Raw genomic sequence first — 21,865 nt, 5'->3', positions numbered from 1 at the left:
AAAATCACCAACGAATGTTTCACAACAACTTAAAGACAAAAAAGGGTGAGAAACCAGAAACTGTAAGGTGACAATCACATCAACAACACCTGATGATCTGTGATTGTAAAAACAAGAGTGAAGTTTAAAAATAAGATGGCATTAGGGGTGTCGACTTCTGTTTTAATGGTTGATTCTTTGGTTGATATGATGTTCTTGTGCGACCAGATACTCCTTTCGAATTAATAACTATGTTTACTGCTTGAGGCTTTGACAGTATGCACATATCTAGCTTTATAAATGAATTAAGTTAATAAAGTTACCACTGAACTTGTGAATCTTACAGAACAATGAGAAAAACAAAGTTAGTGGGTGTACTGATGTGATGGTACGGTCTCCCTCAAGAACACACACATTGGTCTGTCCAATCTAGAGAAATCACATGAAAATATAACCATAATAGTTTCTGCATTATTAGCACCCACCATTCCTGAATTATCTGTCTACAGACAAGTCTTTCCTCACACATAAGACCAAATTAAATGCAAAAGATTATATACCTATTCATGTAGAAAGCACACGAGCCTGTGTACAGAGCTCTGACAAAAGCATTGGTGGTGTTGATGATTTCCTGCAACACAGTCACATCACATGTCTTTGCTCAGAGACTTTAGATGTAGCTATAAATGCTGCACAGAAATTAAGACCTTCCGCTTCAGAGATGGCAACTAAAACATAACAACAAAGAACACTTAGGGTAAACCACAATGGTGTAAGGAAACCTACAGTGATGTATGATGTGCGACGCCTCACCACAACAACTCATTCTCTTCTGCCTCGCAAAAAGCCCCAACACAAAAGATCTGAGCAAACCGACGTCCTCATTAAGGTGAAGCAGCCTTTAAGTTACACTCAACTCTTTAATTAACTAAACCTGAGAAAACATAAGGACAAACATCTTACCGATAATCAAAAGACTGGCCTCCATATCACAAGACATACGAGTCAGACACCCCTCATGCGCTCTGGTGTCATACAAAACCAAAGTTGTGCTGGTCAGTAACTATGGTATATGATTGATCTTTATTTTTGTGTCATGCACAAAACAAGGCTCCCTCACCTTGGCTGACATCAAATTCAAGGATTTTTCAAGGTATTTCCAGGACAAATTACCTCAAATTTAAAGGACTGAATGTGCTGACACAGCTTAAGATGGGAGGGCAACTTGTGAGAGCCACTTGGCCCATGGCGTCCACTTTTATTGATGTGTAGCACACTCTGACGTAGCCAAGTGACTGCCCTCGGAATCTTGAGCAAACCAGTCTTTGTTATTGTCTTTGGTGAGTCAGAGATCTTGGAATTTGCATTTCCAAGGCAACACGTAATTTGCTCTCTCTTGCTTAATAATACTCACTCATTGTTCTGCATGGAATCTCACGTCAATGCAGCAGAGAGACAGTGTACAGTGTACACACAACACCGCTAGCAAATACAACTCAATGTTTGTTCTGCGCAGGCCTAGTCTATGTGCATCAAGCAATGCAGGGCATCAAACAGTAGGTGGTGTTACTAATTATTTAAAGGCTCAGTTTTAAACAAATTATCCTTCTCTTTTAAACATGGCAATAAATATTTTCATACAAAGGTTGCCTTCATGAAACTAAGCTAATTTTTTTTCATAATCATCCAACAAAAAGAAATCAAAAAGTGTATAACTATGTGCAAACTGTACATGGTGGAATGAAACCGTTGATTCCAGACGGCGTAACAGTCTATGCAACACCATAATCTACTGTGCAGTAGTTAGAGTACGTGTCACAACAAAACCATAGATGGCTAACACTCCTCTATAATTTGCTTTCAAATAATTGTACAATCATATGTTGAGGGTTAAATGAAATGATTCAATGTGACATCCAATACGACCAGAGACAAAGTAATATGATCCAGGTTAACCCCACATGTGACAGAAAATAATGCAGTATGGTGATCTATAGTTAGGTGTGAGTCACATAGACAGCAGCTGGCTCAACTTTTGTCTAATGACGGATCATGTAGCATGGCTTCAGCAATGCATATTGTGTAAACTGTAAGCCCTCCTTAGGGAACAGGAACCTGGCTTAAATCACTGTATGGCAGGCAGTCTGCATCGCTTTGGTAACCTGATCCAAGGTCCAGTCCTGTAAGGCTACAGTTTATCACTTTTATCATTCAAGCAGAGACAGTTTATTTTCCCAACCTGAAAAATAAGAAATGTTAGTGTCTGAGATATATCTAAAATAAGCAGACATGAGGAAAAGAGGGTCTCACACACATGAAAGCAAGTTCTCCATTTCTCCATCACAAGGTTTATTTTAACTGAAACTTTGACTAATATAATTCATAAGCCCTGGAGTGGTCATCTGTATTCAATTTACAAATTGGCCTTCCAGTCCATATAAGAGCACAGCTCATTTAGACTTTTAAGAAAACATACCTACTTTACTAACGGACAGGTCCTCTGTTTAATCATGTATAAAATATAAGCTCACACATTCATATACCAGTCTCTACCTGTGAAAGGAATTATCTACTTCAATATCCAAAAAAATGTTTTCAAACCATGTCACCTAGTGCTGCTACTAATAACTAGTTGCATAAGCGTTAACATGTCAAAAAATATTTTTCAGGAGTCCAGAGAAACAACCTGTCTGCAGCTTTATATCCTGATATGTCTTGTATTCAAAATATACAGTACCTCAAATCAGTACTTAATTGACCCTTTGAAATGCCTAAGTTTGTTTTAAATGCATATTTTGCTTCAATTGTAAATGAGCATCATCAGTATCATTGAGCTTTGGTTCATTTATAAAACGGCAATCATAGGAAATCAGAATAAGAGATGCAAAGCGGCACAGATCATACTATAAATGGATCAGCTACAAAACTAAACATCAATGATATATTTACAAAGCCAGCAACACTGGACTAATTTAGGTCACAGTAGAAAATCAGAGGAAAAATAGAGCAACATCAGACACATGGGCTTGTATCTTTGCCAGGCATGCTGACCACAGTCCCTAAAACATGCAAGCCTGTAAAATGCCAAGGCATGCAAAACTGCAGCGACCACAAAAACAGCATCATCATTATCCTCCATCATGAGATCTGTCTGGTTTAAATCCGTCCCTTTTAACCCTTTCTCAACTTGTTTCAAAGGCACAAACATAGAGCTGCAGTATCTATCTGTTTCTTATAAATGCATTTGATCTCAATTAATAGAAAAAAAAAGACAGTGACATTGAACAAAGAAAAAGAGATGAGATGAGAGGGAGAGGCAGCGAATGAGAAAAATAAATGTTTAAAAGTGAGACAGAAAAGAGAGAGAGCGAGGTCCCAGGGGACAATTAAAGGAGACGGAGGCTTTGAGATTATACAGCTTCCTGCGTACAGAGGAGATCCTCTGTGAGGATACCCAGCATTCCACAGATAAGAACCAGGGTTGTCTGCTCTGCGGAGGCTTAGCCTGGCACTTTAGCTGCTTACTGTGGGTGGATGAGAAGACTTGAGAGCAGAGGACAGCAGCTGAGGGCAGAGAGGGGCTTTTTAGCTCCTGTGGGCAGAAGGAGGGCATTAACCACTAGCAAGCTCCTTAAACCATTTTTTAAAAGAAAGATGTACGACTCATCCTCGCTAACCTCATTCCAAGTAACTCCTTATAATCCAAAGTGAATAGGCTTTCAGTAAGTTGATTCCACTGTGCATTCATAGAGCATTCATAGGCATGTTGCTCAGCTGATTTATTCATGCAAAACAATAAATTAACTAAGTAACATTTATTGATGGATAGAGTTCACAGTTTTTCTCCTTATGAACAATTAGACTTTTAGCCCACACATGGTTGTGTGTGGACAAGTGCACGATCTTCAATCCTAACGCTACTGAGACAGTTGAGGGGGGGGGGGGCAATATTTCACCTCTATGGTGTTAGGTACACAGAGTCAATACTCCACTGCAAGGACAGTACAGCCCAATGTATACTTCTGCGTGAAAGTGCTCTGCGTAGGTTACGGAGACCCCTCTACGTCGCTGGAGAGGCTGGCGGAGAGTCTCTCCGTCGTCTCCAGGTGCACGAAATAGAAGTGTCCACCACTCCGTCAAGGGTCAACGGGCTGCGATTGGTCCTCAGGACAGGCCGAGATAATGCTGCTCTGTGTCGGCCACTGTACGCACCGAGGGTCCACAGAGGTGGAGCTGATCACCGCCGACGACGTCGCTGCCAAACTATAAATATGTATATCTTAAGACACAAACCACATGTTTAGACTCTAAATGGCTAATTTCTTGCCTCAAATGATCTTAAAACTGCATTCCGGGACACAGAAAATATTTATTTCAAGTGAGAAACGCCCACTGTTTCAATGTTATTCAGCTGCAACAACAACAACAGTCTTTCTCTCTCGGGCCCCATTGCTCACTGTAGCAAGAAGCACGACAACCTTGCGTAGCGACCCCTACTGATCGGGCGGAAAATTGCAGTGCGTATCCGGCACCACGAAGGAGAACTATGAAGGCTCGAGGGGTCTCCGTGGTTACGCAGTTGGATAACGCATTACGCAGTCGGAGAAGTATAATGTGGCCTTAAGAGAGGGAGTTATTTGACAATCACTGACACAGTGTATTGAGTCAACTAGGCCGTACCTACTCTGTCTCCCTCAACAACCCATCAAAGATCAAGCAAAAAGCTCCACCCAGTGAAGGAGGAAGAGGAGGAGCAACAGTCAGTCTAGTCTACAGTGCCAATTAGTGAACAGAGAAAATAAATATTTTGCCTTTATATGGCCAGTTGTAATGATTGTGATCTCACTTGTGTAGGCAATGAGTGTTATGTTCTAAGTATGTGTTACAAACAGTACATTTTCTTCCTAATGGACCTCCCAAGACTGCCACACACTCACACATCAATACATAATTATATAAATAGAAACTGTATAAACAAAGCAGCGAGTCAGGGCAAAAGCTCCACTGGTGGACTATGATCTGGCAGGAAGTGACTGACCCAGTGACACATTCAGGGTCAATAAAGTTCAGCTGGAATAGACTCTGCTTTTAGGGCGAGCTCTCTTTCTCACTCCTCCTATCTCTCCCTGACTGACTCTATGTCTCACAGTCTAGTACAAGCACATAGTTAAGGTGAACCAAAAGGAAGCAATGATGTCACAAGTGTCTGTGGACCACAGATATGGTGACTCCCAGCATTACTTTTCAGCATCACAAGACGAAATCCCATGAGTCACAGCTCCAGGCTGCTCCCATCATGGTCTTAATTAATCACTGCCATGACAATGACAGCAGGGGGCCAGGAGAGTTTTCAGTTTGTGATTTTGAAAGCCGACTAGATGTTAGATCTAACAGGTTAAGAGCTTCACAAATCATACTGATTACATGAAGGTTTCAACAAACGTTGCAATGAAGGCATACTAGGTCTTTGTAGGAGCCATCTTAACACTTTTAATGTAACTGACAATGTAATTGTGTGTTTGGGTGTTTACAAGCAACGCAGGTAAGTGTGATGAGAAAATGCAAGGCTACAGGCTCCATCATGAGTGTTGTTTTTAAATCTGATTAAGTAAGAGGAGTAAAACTGAAAAACCAAGAGAGCTCTGAATGAATGATTCCAGTATTTGCTTTTCCGAAATTAGCCTAAAAACAACCCCATATTTGGAAAGGAATTAACAATCAATGTGTATCTACCTTTTTAATTATGATATCTTTGGACAAGACATTGCATTAAGACATTTAAGAAGCTGAATAAACCTCTGTGGTTTTAGGATGCATTTGCTCCAAAAACATGTTTTTATAATGACGGGCCTGCAATATGCAATGTGGAGGCAAGTAATCTAAACAATAAAACAACAAAATAATAATAATGTCATAACGTCCGTCTACCCCTTTTGCAAACTGTGTGAATGGCTGCAAATGTGTTGATCGAGTTCCTTTTTGACAGTGGAGCTGGGCTCACAGAAGTATCCCTCACCACTGCAACTCTCTCTGGGTGACCTAATGGAGATGAGAGGGTCTGGCTCTTTGCCAAAGCGGGCTGCATTGTCCTCAGGGCACAATGAGAGGCAGACTCAGGGGAAGTACACAATCAATGTGTGCGAGCGTGTATGTGTCCGTCTCTTTGCATGTGCTGCCTGTGGCTTCCAGCCCATGCATGTGTGGAGTGTATTTCTTTAGGTACTCATAAATGCACTCAGGACGTGTGTCTTTTAGCGAGATATTGCTCCTGTTGCTACTGAGTGGTGGTGTATGAACCTCAGGCCTGGGGCTCTATAGGAAGTGCAGATGCATCCAAATGGCTGTGAATGGATCAGAGCCCTCCTCCCAGTGGAGCCATGTGGCCTATTGAAAGATGCAGTCTTTTGTTTAAAAGGGACCAAAACCACAGTCAGGGAATTAACTCATACAGCAGACACCAACTGGGCTCAGTGAGACAAAAACAGATAGAGATCTGTGAAGAGAGAGTGAAGGGGGGAAAAAAAGAAGAAAAACTGAGCACTAAAAGATCCACTCCTCCCCCCTGTATTTAAGTCAGCTCCTTGGCCAGTCAACCACACACAATAAAACCAGTGCCGAGGAGCATCTGCTACCTCAATCTAAGCAAGGGAATAAAGGAGAGAGACGCCACATATGGATTCAGACTTGTTGATATTACTCTGCTGATACAAGCTCATAGTAAAGAAAGATCCATTTCACATTATGAAACAGTACTATTACAGTACTGGCATTTGGATTGGGATGATGTTACTGAAAATTGGTCTTACATATTAACAAGCTGTCAGTGTAATGCTGCAGCATGTCTCGATTAACTTTGGCATAATAGACCTTTTTCACAGCAGATACTTCTCAACATGGAATAGTAGGTTTTGTTTGCTTGATTAATGCTGTAAGGTCACCATTTTCCAAGTTTAACTGAATTAGTTAATTATTTTTTAAAAATGCACTGCAGTAGAGACACTTGGATTGTATACATGTGAAGCATACACTGAAGCTGAGTATCTTTCTCTGGATAAGGCCTTACAATTGTTGGGATATGAAATGGGTCATATTGCACAGCCCCCAACAATGCAGAGTTTGTCTGTCACAATATGCACAAAACTGCAATACGCAGTGGTAATCAATTATAGTATGGCCATTTGATTGCACTGCATTGATCCACTACTCCAAAAAAATCATGTATCAGAGTCATGTATCGACTAGATGAAGCAGAATGCTGTTAATCTGAAATCCCTCGGAGGTAGGTATGACCCTGTTTCACATGCAGATCACTTTAACAGCTGGGGCTGTAAGCAAAAAAAACAAGGAGAAACTAATTTAAAACAACTTGAAATCATGGCGCTAACGCTCTGGCGCAACGTGTGTCAGTCTGCTCGGATACTGCTTCAGGTAATTAGACATTAGTCTCAGCTGTGGCTTTATGAACTCCTAGTTTTAAGTAAATTTCCCTGCAGGTCAATAATCAAAGAGGCCTGGGCTCACAGTCTTTAACTACTCCCATGTGTCTGCTTCTGATGCAACGCTGAGTTTTTAACTCTGCACTTTTACCTCCATATCTTCCATCATATCACCATCTTTCACGGAATCTCCACCAACGTCACCCTCCAGTGTCTCTACTTTAACCCCCCGCTGGTCACTCTCTTCAAATACCCTCTTCCTCACATTTGGCACTTCTGCTTTAACGCAGTCCAGATGCCATAGCACACTGAGAAGAGGAGAAGGTCAGACTTGGAGAAGGTGTGCTTAAGATTAAAACAAATGCCCTTGTGTTGATTTACATACGTCATCGTACTACAAGGTCACATACTCAGTCAAGGCGAGAGGGCATGTCCATGTGTGCAAACCAGAAACACCTATGAAACAGATGTGAATGAATCACAAAATACAATGAATGTTTTTCCTTCCACCATCTCTCTCAAAAACAGAGCACAGTGAAGATTCCATACAAGTTCTCCAAATAATATCCCAGTTTTGAACAAAGTGCATGTCTTGCAAAATTCAAATACCATAACATTTCATCCATAACGTTTAGGTTGGGCTGAGATCATGCACAGGAACCACAATGGTGTATAAGAAAAAACGTTTTCAATCCATATGATGAAATTTAAGATTCAAAGCAGCAAAATCCAAATGAAATACACCAGGCCAGAAAGGCCATAGCATGTCTGCCTTAATGCAGCCCAGACATCTCTGCTCAGTCTGCCTGGGTGTTTAGGGATTTCTCACTGGTTGGTGGTGACAGTGGATTCCAGAGTTTTCCCAGAGTATTCGACTCAAACATATTGGATTAATAGAGCAGTTTCAACCAACAAAAGACAAATACAACATAGTGAAAACATGTATGAGGATGATCTGATTCTCCTTCATGTTTAAATAATTTATGGTCAGATTGTTTGATGGCAACTTCCAACAACTCTTTAAAAGAGATGTAGTTCTGCTTGTTGGTAAGTGGTATTAATCATTCCACCCACTGTACATGCACTGTAAATGCTGTCATTTAAAAGAAAAGATGTTTTTCAGGATGGGCTCCTGTTAAGGAAATACTTCCTTCCAGTTCAGCAGGATAAAAACTACATGTGCAAAAACACACAAACACACAGCACGCCATCTGGAGATGTGGGGCAGCTGCAGGCATTGGTCAGGAAGACAAGAAAAGGAAGTAAGGGGAAAGAGGCAGACAGAGGGGATTATTGCACACACTCATGTGGACAACCCCACTCCAAAAAACACTTCCACATGACAATAGTCTTTAATAGACTTTCTAAACGCTGCCACACACATTGTTTCTTACAAAATGAAATAGTCGAGGCAGCTGGGACGGTAACAATGCTAAAATCTTGATTGAGCACAAACACGGATAAAAATATTTACATTCATCAGCCATTTCTTTAGATACACCCGTTTAGTGCACTTTTACAAAAGAATCAATTCAATGCATGGTAAAATGACCTGCTGAAATGTGGTAACTGCTGGTATACTCTCTAGTCTAATCTCTAGTATTTACTAGGGCTGTCAAGTCAAAGTCGACTGGTCTACTAATTGGTCAACATGTTCTTGCTCGATCAAAATTCTGATTGGTCGACTCATTTTTTAATTATTATTATTTTTTATGGTGAATTTCATTAGGAGGAAAGTACCAAGTGTTAGTGGGGATGTTTTCGAGCACCCGTATTTCACAGGTAACGGCGTGTCTTCAGAAAACACCCCCTTGTTTTCCACCATTTTTGTTTAGTCCAGCCCAGTGGTTTGTTGTCAGGCCATGGCTAATGAGAGACAGACAGATTAGCGTTGCCATTAAGTAGACGTGAATTTTGAGCTTTTCATTTTAGGCTACAGTCATCCCTGTCACAGACATCAGCAGTGTGGCTGTATTTTTGAAAAGTAGATGACTGTAAAAAAAAGTGGAACGCAAACTTTGCAAGCAACAGTTTGCTTTTCACAGCTCTACTACAAACATGGCATATCATTTAAAAACGGTAAGCTAAGGTTGCTCCGTCCGTTTTGAGTATGAAAATATTGGCATATTCCAATGTTTTAGTCTAATAATCGTTGATTGGTTTTATAACTGCAGGCACGCTTGCCCGCAACAGCAACAGCGTCCCATGGTCTATTTGTGTGTCAGCCATGTTCAGTCTCGCTCTGTGCGAGGACATGCACACAGCCAAATAATCTTAATATTCCTCTACAGTTATTGGGCTGATATTACTAGTTATTTTCGGATATCACGGGCTATGGTATTGTGCAGATGCACGTAATGCAAAACGCTGTCAGAGCCGTCAGACTGTTGAACTCCAGCCGCGGCTGTGAGTCTTTTCAAATTAAGAACCTCTTTTAATTTGAAAAGTTTTAGTACCTCACGTCCAGGCTGCTATGACAACTTGTCATTGGGGATTGATAAAGTCATCCAACATGTTATCATTGTTGTTATCTAACATGACAACACTGATAAGAACAAAAAAAAATAAAACATCACTGATGACATTTTTCAAAGGTCACAACTTTAAAAAAAAAATGGGACTCCTGTCCCTTGTGTTTCTTCCATAAACATCAAACATCTCTTTACAATGCCCCCCCCTCTTACTAAAGCCAAAAATCCTCAATACATTTTGTCAGATGTAATGCAACTTACATATGGAGTCATTCATCACTGACCAGAGTCAGACTGCTCAGTAAAAATAGAGTAAAAACAAACACAGCAAAGCTAGGACAAGCCAACAGTGAGCACGCAGCCAAGGTATCCTGTTCCTTCTCCATCTCTACTTCCTTCTACTCTCAGCTTGTCTCTGGTCTTTCCATCCCTTTCCTCCCCCATCTGTGCCTCCTTCATCTGCGCTTTGATTTTTTTTTTCACTTCTCTCATCACTCAAGAGCCTTTCAGGCCTCCAGTGTTGAGACAGTCCACACACACAGTTCATCCCCAACACTGATCATAGAGTAGTGCTGATGTAATTGGACATGAAATACAACACACATTCCAAAAACAGCAAAACATAAAATGTTCCAAAACAAAATAAGCTGTTTTGTCTCCACTAAGACTGCCAAGAGTAGTCACAAGTCATTTGGGGGGGAAATAATCATACAAATGCAATTTCATTGCAATGTTACTTTTGGAATACAAATCACTGAATCCAAATAAAATCAATGCAATAATGTGAGTAAAGTGAACTAAATTACTTTGTTGTGCAATTGTAATTTTACTCATTGTCACAGTAACAGTATTAAAAATATTACCATCAGATGTGCCTGGCACCCTCATTTTGTGCACCAAAAGTGTGTTATACTCCATATTCATGTTTGCACACACAGCCCAGCTCCACAGGCACAATGTCTATCACACTCCCCCCCAAGGCTTTTAGTATTTTTGATACATCTGCTCCTGTTGTGATGCTCCTCAAAAAATTCACACAACTAATTACAAGAACAAGTATTATGAGCTTCAAATGGAGCAATATAGGCCTTGTTGTCCAGAGTCCAACACCCATAACCTCCTCCTAATTCGAAAATGTCTTTATTCTTATATGCACCTCCCCAACATGAATCTCATACAAAATGTATGTCGTTACAAGTTTTGGTAAATAATGATTATCTAAATTGACAGCATGGTGTATCCGTCTGGCACAACTGAGCTTTATCAATTCTTACAGTCTGAATTAGGGATGCACCGATTGCCATTTTTGGGGCCGATTCCAATTTCCGATTTTTCAAGAGGTTTGACCTGCCGATACCGATTTTAGCCGATTCCAATTTTTTAAACCACTTTACAGCTTTACAGAAAGATATATATTTTTGCATATTTTCTTTAATAGAACATTTTAACATAGAAATACAATCAGTTCACATCCAATATCCAACTAAAAATACAAAAACGAATCACTACCTGTATGTGTAGTTTATTTAAGTTTAAACATATTTCACAACATAGTACCTACACATAAATAAGTAAATTAACTAATGACCAAGAGCGCAGATCTCACTCTCTCTCTCTCTCTCCCGCCCGTGCCAACAATGCCTCGCGCTCTCTGCTCACACTGGTTTAAATGACAAACAAACAAATGCGGATCAAAAGTTTTGTGCAAGTGATTTAAGGTCCCGACGATGCGGGTGCATTTGACCGGCTTATTAAAATCGGAATATTTCTGTCTGACCTGCCAGTCGCCGATTGCGGCTGATCGCGTGAAAATCGGCCGGTCACTGGCCGATTAATCAGTGCATCCCTAGTCTGAATGGTCACCTTCAGAGCTGAGCCATCAGGCAAATACAGCCCCAGGGTGCGTCTTCTCCCTGCCCATAATCCTGAGCCAAGGGACAGGATCAGTGGTCACAAAGCAAGTCAATCTATAACACACACACAAACACACCCTGCCACCAAGGGGTGGACAAGAGGGAGTGACAGAAAGGGGCCAGCACAACTCAAAATCACTATGTTAAGAGATGGAACATACAGTACTCAGCTATGGCAAGTCATCTGCAGATATATATAAAAGAAATCAGACAAAAGCTGTAAGTCTACTGTGGACATTTTCTGGGTTGTTGAAATTTGTCCGGCAACCAAGTCCATTTGAAAACATGACTTCTCAAACACACATAGCACAGCAGGACTATTGCTGGTGTTTCTCCCTGTTTAGTCCAGATAATGTGAACACTGCTGTGGGTTACTACAGAAAATAATATGTATGTAACATGAAAATGAAACCTATATGAATCTATAAAGTGGTCTCATGAGGGAATCGCTTCAATGCTCGATGGTGGGCAGGCGTGACGGCTGGTGCTGGACTGGAGGATGAATGACCATAATGGATGACTTCATAACATGGGTTGCTAATGGTGCTAAAGTGATGATGATTTGATGACTGACTCGTTGACTGCACTTTATCCAACAAAAAACAAATGCAACAGGAAGAACAGTCTTGTCTGAGAGCTCTATTTGGATGGTGTACAGCTTGAGCTTAAACAAATACAGTAAATGTGATCTGACTGGCCGGTGCCTATGGTGGAATATTTGCATTAGGCGATTTGATGGGCCAATGCTTGCGTTGCTGCTCAAAATGTTGAACATTTCTCAAGTTTAGTGGCAAGCAACTCGAGCAAAGTGAAGCAACAGACCCACAAGGCAGTTTGGCAACACTTGACACTGTCCCATTCAATGTAAATGTGCGGTGTTTCAGTTGAGGTCATGTGAGAGACTTGAGAGAATATACAATACATCCAGCCAGTACTTAAAAAGAACTTATAAGTTAGCAAAGTGGGAAAAAAAAACTTCCAAGGTTATCAGTGTGCTTGTGCTGCCTAAAAGTGGATAAAATTAGACATTGATTATGTTGTTGAAGACTACTTTTGAGTTCACTATTGAAAATTATTTGGTCGTATAATTTGGTTAAAACTGTTTTTGGCTTATAACTGTGCCTGTAATCAAAATCTAAACAGGCAGATTTAGAATAATCATTATTATCACAATCAAGCCTTGATCCCAGTCATCTTGACTTGATGTGTTTAGACTATACAATGAAATCCAAGACGCAACAAACAAATGCACTGTAAGTAGGCCATTTCTAAACAGCAAGCTGCCTTTTCCTCACTTATATCCTATCATTACAGCTGGATCTATTTATAAAGCACATAAAGTCTGCTCACCACACTGAAAGTTACCAAGGAGTTGGTGGAATTATTGACTTTAAAAACCCACCACTCTCTCTCTCTCTTTGCCTCTCTTCATTGGAACACAGACGTTCCTCTGGTCCAGTCTCTGCAAAATACAGGTCAGTGCAAATCCAAACTGCAAAGCTCATTTAGCGGCTTTCTGTAAAATGTACGGCAACCCCTCCTCCATCTTTCACCACAGAAAGGCAGGCCCCATAGCATTCCTGTCATAGTATTAGACTAAGAACTGACCCACTGTATGTATGCAAAAATCATACACTATGAACCCGTACTGGTGTGCTATTTCTCATTTCTAACCTCATTCACGTCAACCTCATGATGTGGCCATATTGGAGATGAGGCTCTTTTAATGGCTCAGAGACACGTCATCTTGGATTCTGTTGTCATGCAACTGACGAAAGGCAGAATTACACCTAGCCCAGCCCATTTTTGCATTCTTGAGCAGCAGTGTAAGTAACAGACTGATACAGAAATCTTCCTTATGAGCCCACAGGTAAACAGGACAAGGCTCTACATGTCTGAGTTTTCTTGCCAAGCCCTTGGCAATGAGCCATTCACTATCTCTCATACAGCAGCAAACTAACTCATACTTGTTTTTACCATATTTAAAATACTACATATTTAATCCAATTAGTGTTAAATTGGCCAGAAATCTATTGTGCTTACTCAAAAAAAGCTAAGGCAGATTTTCTATCTGACCGAGTGGAGTCGTTCTGCAGGGCCATTAGACTGCAGGTGCCTGCGTCATTCCACAGGTAACCTGCATCATCATGGCCCAGTTCACCAGCTGTAAAAAGAAAACGCAGGCCGCCAAGGGACTTGCTGTGCTGTGGTTGCTGCCACCACACAACATTACTCATCCTGTTCTTCTGTCTTGGTTTCATCACACACACACACTAACACAAGACTAGCCTATTACTAGACCCATATGAACAGGGCTAACCTTCAACATATTCAGGTTTAATCTAAGTGAGTCAAAGTGATTTGTTTTAATTGTCAAGGGAAGTTGTGCGTGTCCATAATCCTTTGAAACAATAACTTTCAATTTGACCGTAACTCCCTCACACATTTATATATATCAAGAAACCAAACAGGTCACATGTTAGTGTAGAATTCCCTCTTTCCACATTGAAATTGACCATGAAAACACATAATTTAAGATGGACCCTGGAAAGAGCTGTAGAGAGGACTTCTGTAACCTCCATCGAGTGGCTTATACCATCTACAAAGCAAACATCACACTTCTTAAATCATTAGCTAAAAATAACATGCCTATATAAATCTAACCACAAGACATAAGACCATAACATTTCTGGTGACAGCAATGTAAAAATGAACCAATACCATTTTATAATATTATACACCAATCACTTAAGGGTTGTTGCCTTTAAAACCCTATTTGCTAGCTATGATTGTGGTAATACTAGCCTTACAAGTGCCATATTAGGAAATCATAGCAGTTCCTCTATTATGGTTCAGGCTAATAATTCAAAATGACTACATTGCGTTTAAAGAAACAACCAATACCCCAAAATAAATATGAATAGCAAAACAGAATGCACAAATATTAATTCATATTAATATATTAATGTAAATATTAATTATTTAAGATGTACTTTGTGCTACCTAAGAGAATGACTAACACAATACAACATTTCTTCAGCTTTATTATTTCTATTTTCAGCCACTATCAAAACCTTGTTTGAAGAAACCCTTGAATCTCTCCTCTGAGAAATACTACGATTGAGGTGATATCTCCTCATCTGCAGGATCACACACACAAGACGAAGGTGTAATTGGTCTTCCCTCCCCATCCCCCTTTTTGCCATCCACCACTGACAACTCTGCAGCGGAGTTTACAGATTACAAACCATTAGCAGGAGGCCATATGGCCCTTTTCTTTCAAACATGGCAGAGAGCCTCTCTGTGAACTGCTTACGTGTTTGTAAGCACTTTAGGGAGCTACAGCACAAAGCGGGCTGTGTTGCAACACAATTTAAAGGTATTTACTCCTTGCAATCATTTGAAAATGGCCAAGTAAACATATTTAGCTAAATATTGTGTGCAAACTGGATGCCATTAATAAAGATTTAGGGAATATTATGTTAAAACATCTGCATTCAGACACCTGTCTTCTCCACCATTCTGAATTTCTAGTAGTTAGTAGAATTGAATCGGTAAAACGGAAAGCTTTTCAATCAGCTTCCTGTGAAGAACTGGGATGTTAATCAGATTTTGGATATGACAGATGGGGACCTTGGTTGTATTGAATATGGAGATGCCTGATCTACGGCACTGTGTTAGCTGGTGTGCCCAGTTTTGCAGGTGCTGCACACAAATCACGACAGCTCCACACGCCTCCTTTGTCTGTCTCTTTTTTATGAAATTAGCTTCACCATCGCCGATTACATTACATGCAGTGGTCCAACCGTTTTGATTTATGATACACTGTTCATATCAAAAGTTCAATAGCTGGTAACAGACGAAAACAAACACACTGCAAGATAAAATATATTGTCTCGTCTGACTGTTTTGTTTGCATTTGCTGAATCATTTGTCCACACAGTACAGTAATTAATTAAATTTTTTGTAAGGTTTTTGAATAAGAAATGAACTACAATTCAATACATGTTAACCTACATATCTAAAACTCATATGGCATGTATTAATTCTTTTTTGATACTCGCAAGGAAACTAAGAGATAGAAAATATTAAGTGTTGGATAAATTCTGAGCTCAATTAAACAATGCAAGTTGATGTTCCACGCACACATTTTATATTCCATCACCATTTTATATTCCATAACAACAGAGAGCATCTTTGCTGTACACAATCAAGCCATTTAGAAGGCAGTTCCTGCATGATTGGATCACATGTGGCTGACAGGGCCACGGAGCAGCCAGTGTGACAGGAGGCAGTGTAAATACATTATTGCTGCATGATGAAATAATTTAGGCAGCTGGAGCAGTACGACTGTATTCTAGCCACAGTAAATCAGAGAAATGGAAAGAGGGAGAGGAACTTCTAAGTGAAGTGTATATGTGTGTGTAATTTTGATGTTCCTGCATACGACTACTTTTTTCCACCGCCCAAAAGCATTAGTCATGTAGCAGGAGCTTGGCCCTGCAGCTTATGAGGAAGACTTTGTTAAGCTTACGCCAACGTGCTACTGTATCAAAGAAGCAGCTAAATAAATGATGACACTATTGAATGTATTGCATACTACTAGAGCTGAACAACTGCAGCTTTGAAACAACACAATCAGCAAACTGCAAATTCTGCAATTAATTTGTTAACTTTTTTTTATTGTTCCGTATTTAACGGCACTTAAAAGAATACATACATGGGGGAAACAATTTCTGTTGCACTATTACACTGTGAATATTGATTGTTCAGCCTTCAGTGTATGAGCTATAAATGGAGAAGCTGAAAGCACTTCAGCAACATAACATATGACAGGGGGTGGATGATAATTAATGACAGGAAAACTAAGTAGAGTCAGTCTTGATATTACTCAGCCAGACAGTGCAAGTTATTTCAAAAGCAGTCGCAAACAATCTGAGTAAATGGCAATGACTTTGATATCAAAATGAAAGTTACAGGTATTACCTTTACTATATGAATAAATATTCCAGTTCTCTTTCTTTCTTGTTTTCGATTGCTTTACAGCAGTTGGCATCCAAAGGTAATGAAGCACTACAGTCTCCTTCTGCCTCCTTCATTGTCTTTTGCACACTCAACGTTTGGCTTTCTCACAATATACTAGCTTCACTCATTCATCCATAAATGTATTATACGAGCGCAGCATCCACATCTGGGGCTCCAACTAACTAACAACTGTCCTTGAGCGTGCAGAAGCAGCTAATTTACAAATATATTTCTTATTTCTACCACACAGAACACACTGGAGTCCTTATTAAATCCAGTTCAAAGCCTGTGATGTGATATTTACACAATAAACAGAGTGGAGTACATGTAGGGATTCAACTAACTCATGGCAGTGGGAATCTGTATGTTCAAAGTCATCAACAGACTCTTGACTTTGATGACTTTGACTTCTGTCAAGTGTTGATGAGCTTCGAACTGTTTATATGAACTTTGATGAAGAAGATGACAGGGACTGTGATTGAGAACTCTGACGAAGAGCTTTGAACTATGGAGGGCATCATTGCCACTCTCAGTGTACAGCCTCCCGGAAATCATTAACAGAAGAAGAAGAATATTCTTAAATTGTACTCCAAGGGTTCATTTCATTTTTATATAATGTTATGCTATGTGTTGCACAGACTTTGAGGTAATAATAATAATCACCTGGTGTATTTTACCTCAGCTGTGTGAATGGCTTCTGGTTTTGTTTTCTGCCCTTCAAAGAAAATATTCCTCAAAATCAGTCATCTGACATTATTATCGTTGTAATTTTCAACAGACCGATTTGAGAATCGCTTATCGTCGTATCGCCACATCGTCCCACTGAACACACCGGCGAATTCATGTTGGGTTTCCGTCAAAAGACTGATGATGCTCCAGGCCTGTGGCCACTGCCCAACAACAAGTCAGCCCACATTCACAGCTCACTCAATCACACACACACACACACACACACACACACACTGACTGTCTGACTGCTACTGTGTGTTCCTGACCAAACAGTGGACATGTTATTATGGTTACAGTCAGACAAGACTGGACACGGTGACGCTGACCGAGCAGGTCCATTTGTGTGTTAGCATAGAGACAGAAACAGTCGCTCTAATAGAAAACACTGTGAAACAGGCGCAGGTATTCAGTGACGAGCTCTTTCACAGTAACTTCCTATACCTCAGCTTTCTGCCACTCCACAGACTGGTAGCCGTGAGAATAAAACATGTATCTTCCAACAACAAAGAACCACAGTATCTCAAATATTCCATAACGATACGGCTGTTGTGTAAAGTGTTCCGTTTAAAGAACAAAGAGAGAAGCTTTGCCGCATATAACATACCTTTCCCGGCTGTGTTTTTCATTGTCTCGGTGTTAATCCTTCACTGCATTCCCGGCGATTCAAGCAAAAAAAAAAGAAAAAGAAATGAAACCAATGCTAATGGAGTTGTAGCTCCTCAGTTTGTGGTTTTCCTCTCCGTTGTCTCCTCTTTACGTGGAACCAGGAATGACTTATTATCAAGTGAGCTAACAACGCCGGAGTCCCAAATACACAAAGATCACAGTTGACGGTTTGGAGCCGAGGCGAAGAAAGAAAATTTAAAAGAAAATTAAAACGAACCGCATCGCTCGTTGAACGCGTATGTTAAACATGAGAGCGGCGTCTCTCTGCTGTTAAAAGAGGCTGAAAAGTCCACGGTTTTGTGACAGACTGGGTAGCTTTCAGACCGGCTAACTAGCTAGCCCGTGGTTACTTCCTTTCTCTGTGCTTCAATAAGAGCAGCAGCAGCAGCAGCAGTGTGTGTGTGTGAGCCGTGGGGAAAAAAGTTGAGGGAAAAAAAGGCACAAGCCAGATTCAATAGAATGAAGGCACCCTGTTGCTTTGAGGTACATTGTTAGAGAACAGCGCCCTCTGCAGTATTACAGCGGCGGTACTGCACGGCGGGCAGCTGAACACGACTTTGTCGGGCAAACCTGGCAACCAGGATGAACTGATTTATCAACTTTTTTAAATCAGAAAATTAAGCGATTTAACTATAAAATAACGCCAGAGACGCTTAATATAATAGTTCAATATAATACAAAGTTATATGTTAAGTGTGTGTGTCATTTAGAACATTTAATATATGACCCATGTGTCATCACTTTAAAATAATTATCTTTGTTTTGGTTTTCATAGCCTTAAAATAAGACTTTTTATACATATAAATAAATAAGTGAATACGTCTGCAGTTTCACAACATTAATAATGATTATCACGTTGTTTACACTTGTTTGGTGTATGAATTAAATATTCAGATTGTCTAACTTTGATTTTGTACACGTCTCATTACACTGTAGTGGGTGTATCGTTACCGGTTATTGCCGCGAGTAGGCGCCCGTACACCATGAGAATGAGAGACAAAATCATCAGGGGGAAACAACATAACTGTGACTCCCATTGATCAAATTTTACTTGCCCCCCTCAAACCTTTCACAATAAAAAGCATTAAAAAAACGAAAAGAAAAATGAACTAATAAACAAATAAAACAGGGCTAGCTGTAAAGCCTATGTTGTTTTACACTTGTAAATTTACTCTGTTTACATCTATATTGAATAATTCCTTGCAAAATATGTCAGTAATATATATATATATATATATTAGTATAACATGTGGTACCTTATTATATTTACCAATGTTATATATTTTTCATCTGGCACAAGGAGCACAGAATGCACTTCAGCCCTTTGCATATGTAGTGCATATAATATATGCACCAAACATAAATCGTTTATGTTTGGTGTGTTTCATTTCATTCACTCCTGATTTGTAATCACTATATCTAAGTTTAATATTTGAATGATCCCTCCATATTCTACCGCTTTATTTTATTGTATATTCTTGTTTCGTTTTTTTATTCTATACTTTGCACTACAATTGTTCTTTGAATGTATTCCATTGTGTTCTATTTCATTCTCTTCTGTTTTGTTATCCTTGTTTGATCTGTCCTTTAGCTGCGGCAACACGTGAATTTCCCCAGTGTGGGATCAATAAAGTCTAATCTAATCTAATCTAATATTATTATAATATTTAACAGGAAAAGTCAGTGTTTAGCTGAGTTATTTCTAAAGGGTTGATAGGATATGAGTCTGTGACCCATTCCTTGAATAATTTCAATTTTCTAAAGGTAAGAACATTAGCTGTAAAACACCACCAATTTATCAAAACATATTGTCTGTCTCATAAATGACATGATCTGGCCAGATGGTGTCACCATAATATAAAAAAAACATGAAATACTGTGAACGATACCTGCTCAATATTTAATCACCATCTTTTTTTCACTCAGGTTCCTCAATCAAATCATTTCTTCAACAAATTGTCCAAAATAACCACCCTGTTAATTGTAATCACTGGAATTATCCCACAGTTCTGGTATTTGCCCTGCTCTGAATGTTAAAATAGTTCCACTTATAAAGTAGCTGTGCACTGTGAAATGTCTGATGGTGCAGATGTTGCAAATGTGTGACCCATGACATTTCAGAAGGTAAAATAGCACAGAGGTAGCACATGCTAGTGAGTCCAAACAGCATTATCTATTTTTCCTTTTCCCTAAATTGTGAATGTGTTTGCAATAAAACCATGCAGGCTGTAAAGCAGAGGCAGTCTCTCCATGACGTGCCTCTGCTTTACAAGCTGTGAGACTTCTGCATGTGTTCATAATACAGTTCATGATCTGCAACACAGACGTCTTTGTTTGATGCACTGCTGTGCACACAATTCAAGTGGCTTATGTTAAAAATAACAAATGTTGGCAAGAATGTCCACATTGCTCTCTCTCTCGGTGTGTGTGTGTGTGTGTGTGTGTGTGTGTGTGTGTGTGTGTGTGTGTGTGTGTGTGTGTGTGTGTGTGTGTGTGTGTGTGTGTGTTCCAGGCATTACTCACGTTGTGGGGACATAAATCTCTTCACACAGTCACATTATGGGGACTTGTCTTCCTTATGGGGACAAAAAGAAAGTCTCCGTAACATAAATGATTACATTTCAAGGTGAATACGTGTTGTATGGTTAAGGTTTGGGGTTGGGGTTAGTGGTAGTGATGGTTAAGGTTAGAGTACATCTCCAGGAAATAAGTCAATGTAATGTCCTCTGAAGTGATGGAAAGCAGATTGTGTGTGTGTATGTGTGTGTGTTGTTGTGAAGTAAGGATATCTGAGGCAGACTCATCTCAAAATCTTTTCCGTGTGTGTGTGTGTGTGTGTGTGTGTGTGTGTGTGTGTGTGTGTGTGTGTGCGTGTGTGTGTGTGTGTGTGTGAGAGAGAGAGAGAGAGAGAGAGAGAGAGAGAGAGAGAGAGAGAGAGAGAGAGAGAGAGAGAAAGGAGAGAACATGGGCTGTGTGTGCACATATTATATTTCATCACAGCATCATCATTTATTTTGTTTTGGAGCAAAGATGATTGGTTAAGTCTGAGGACAGAGAAGATGCACTCACCTGGCTACTTTATTAGGTACCCATGACATCCTAAGAAGGCAGGAGATGGGACCCAGTGTGATCTTCTGCTGCTGTAGCCCATCTACCCGAAGAGTCAGTGTGTTGTCAGCTCAGGCATCATACTCAGTCTTCTGTTTGCCTTGTAACCAGTGGTTAGTTGAGTAACTGTTGTCTCCCTGTTGTTTCAAACCAGTATAACCACTCACCTCTGACCTCTGGCATCAACACGATATTTTCCACCTGAGAACTGGCTCTCGTTGGATATTGTCTTTTGTTTGGACCACTCTCTGTAAACACTAACACTGTCATGCCACATGTTCAAAGTCACTTAAATCGATAAGATTCCAGTGCTGTTACATATTCTGTCACACTTCTGTGACTCGTGTGCCTGATTAGAACATCCTGATTCTGAGTAATTTCATGTGCACGTGAATGTGATAGACATTCTTTTTTCACCCAGTGCACAATTCGACTTGAACCCTCTGCAAACTTGAACAACATTATAATAAAAATGATGCTATGAGATACATTTTGTGGATATCACTGCACAAACTTATATGTTACTGGTCTGAAATAA

The 21,865-nt window shown here is 40.0% G+C and overlaps 1 protein-coding gene across 1 annotated transcript in view; it reads right to left on the bottom strand.

The window, feature by feature from the left end:
- The window catches only part of myo9b (myosin IXB), a 52,607-nt gene extending 34,302 nt beyond the window's left edge, over positions 1-18,305 (bottom strand). The window contains exon 1 of the mRNA XM_083887614.1: positions 18,158-18,305. The gene's annotated coding sequence lies outside the window, so the exon portion shown is untranslated. The remainder of the gene's footprint in view (positions 1-18,157) is intronic.
- Between the last annotated feature and the right edge of the window lie 3,560 nt (positions 18,306-21,865).

Source organism: Microchirus variegatus (assembly GCF_963457635.1).
Source record: "Microchirus variegatus genome assembly, chromosome: 4".
Classification (NCBI taxonomy): domain Eukaryota; kingdom Metazoa; phylum Chordata; class Actinopteri; order Pleuronectiformes; family Soleidae; genus Microchirus; species Microchirus variegatus.
The sequence above is the reverse complement of the archived record's forward strand: the minus strand, read 5'-3'. Positions and strand labels throughout refer to the sequence as shown.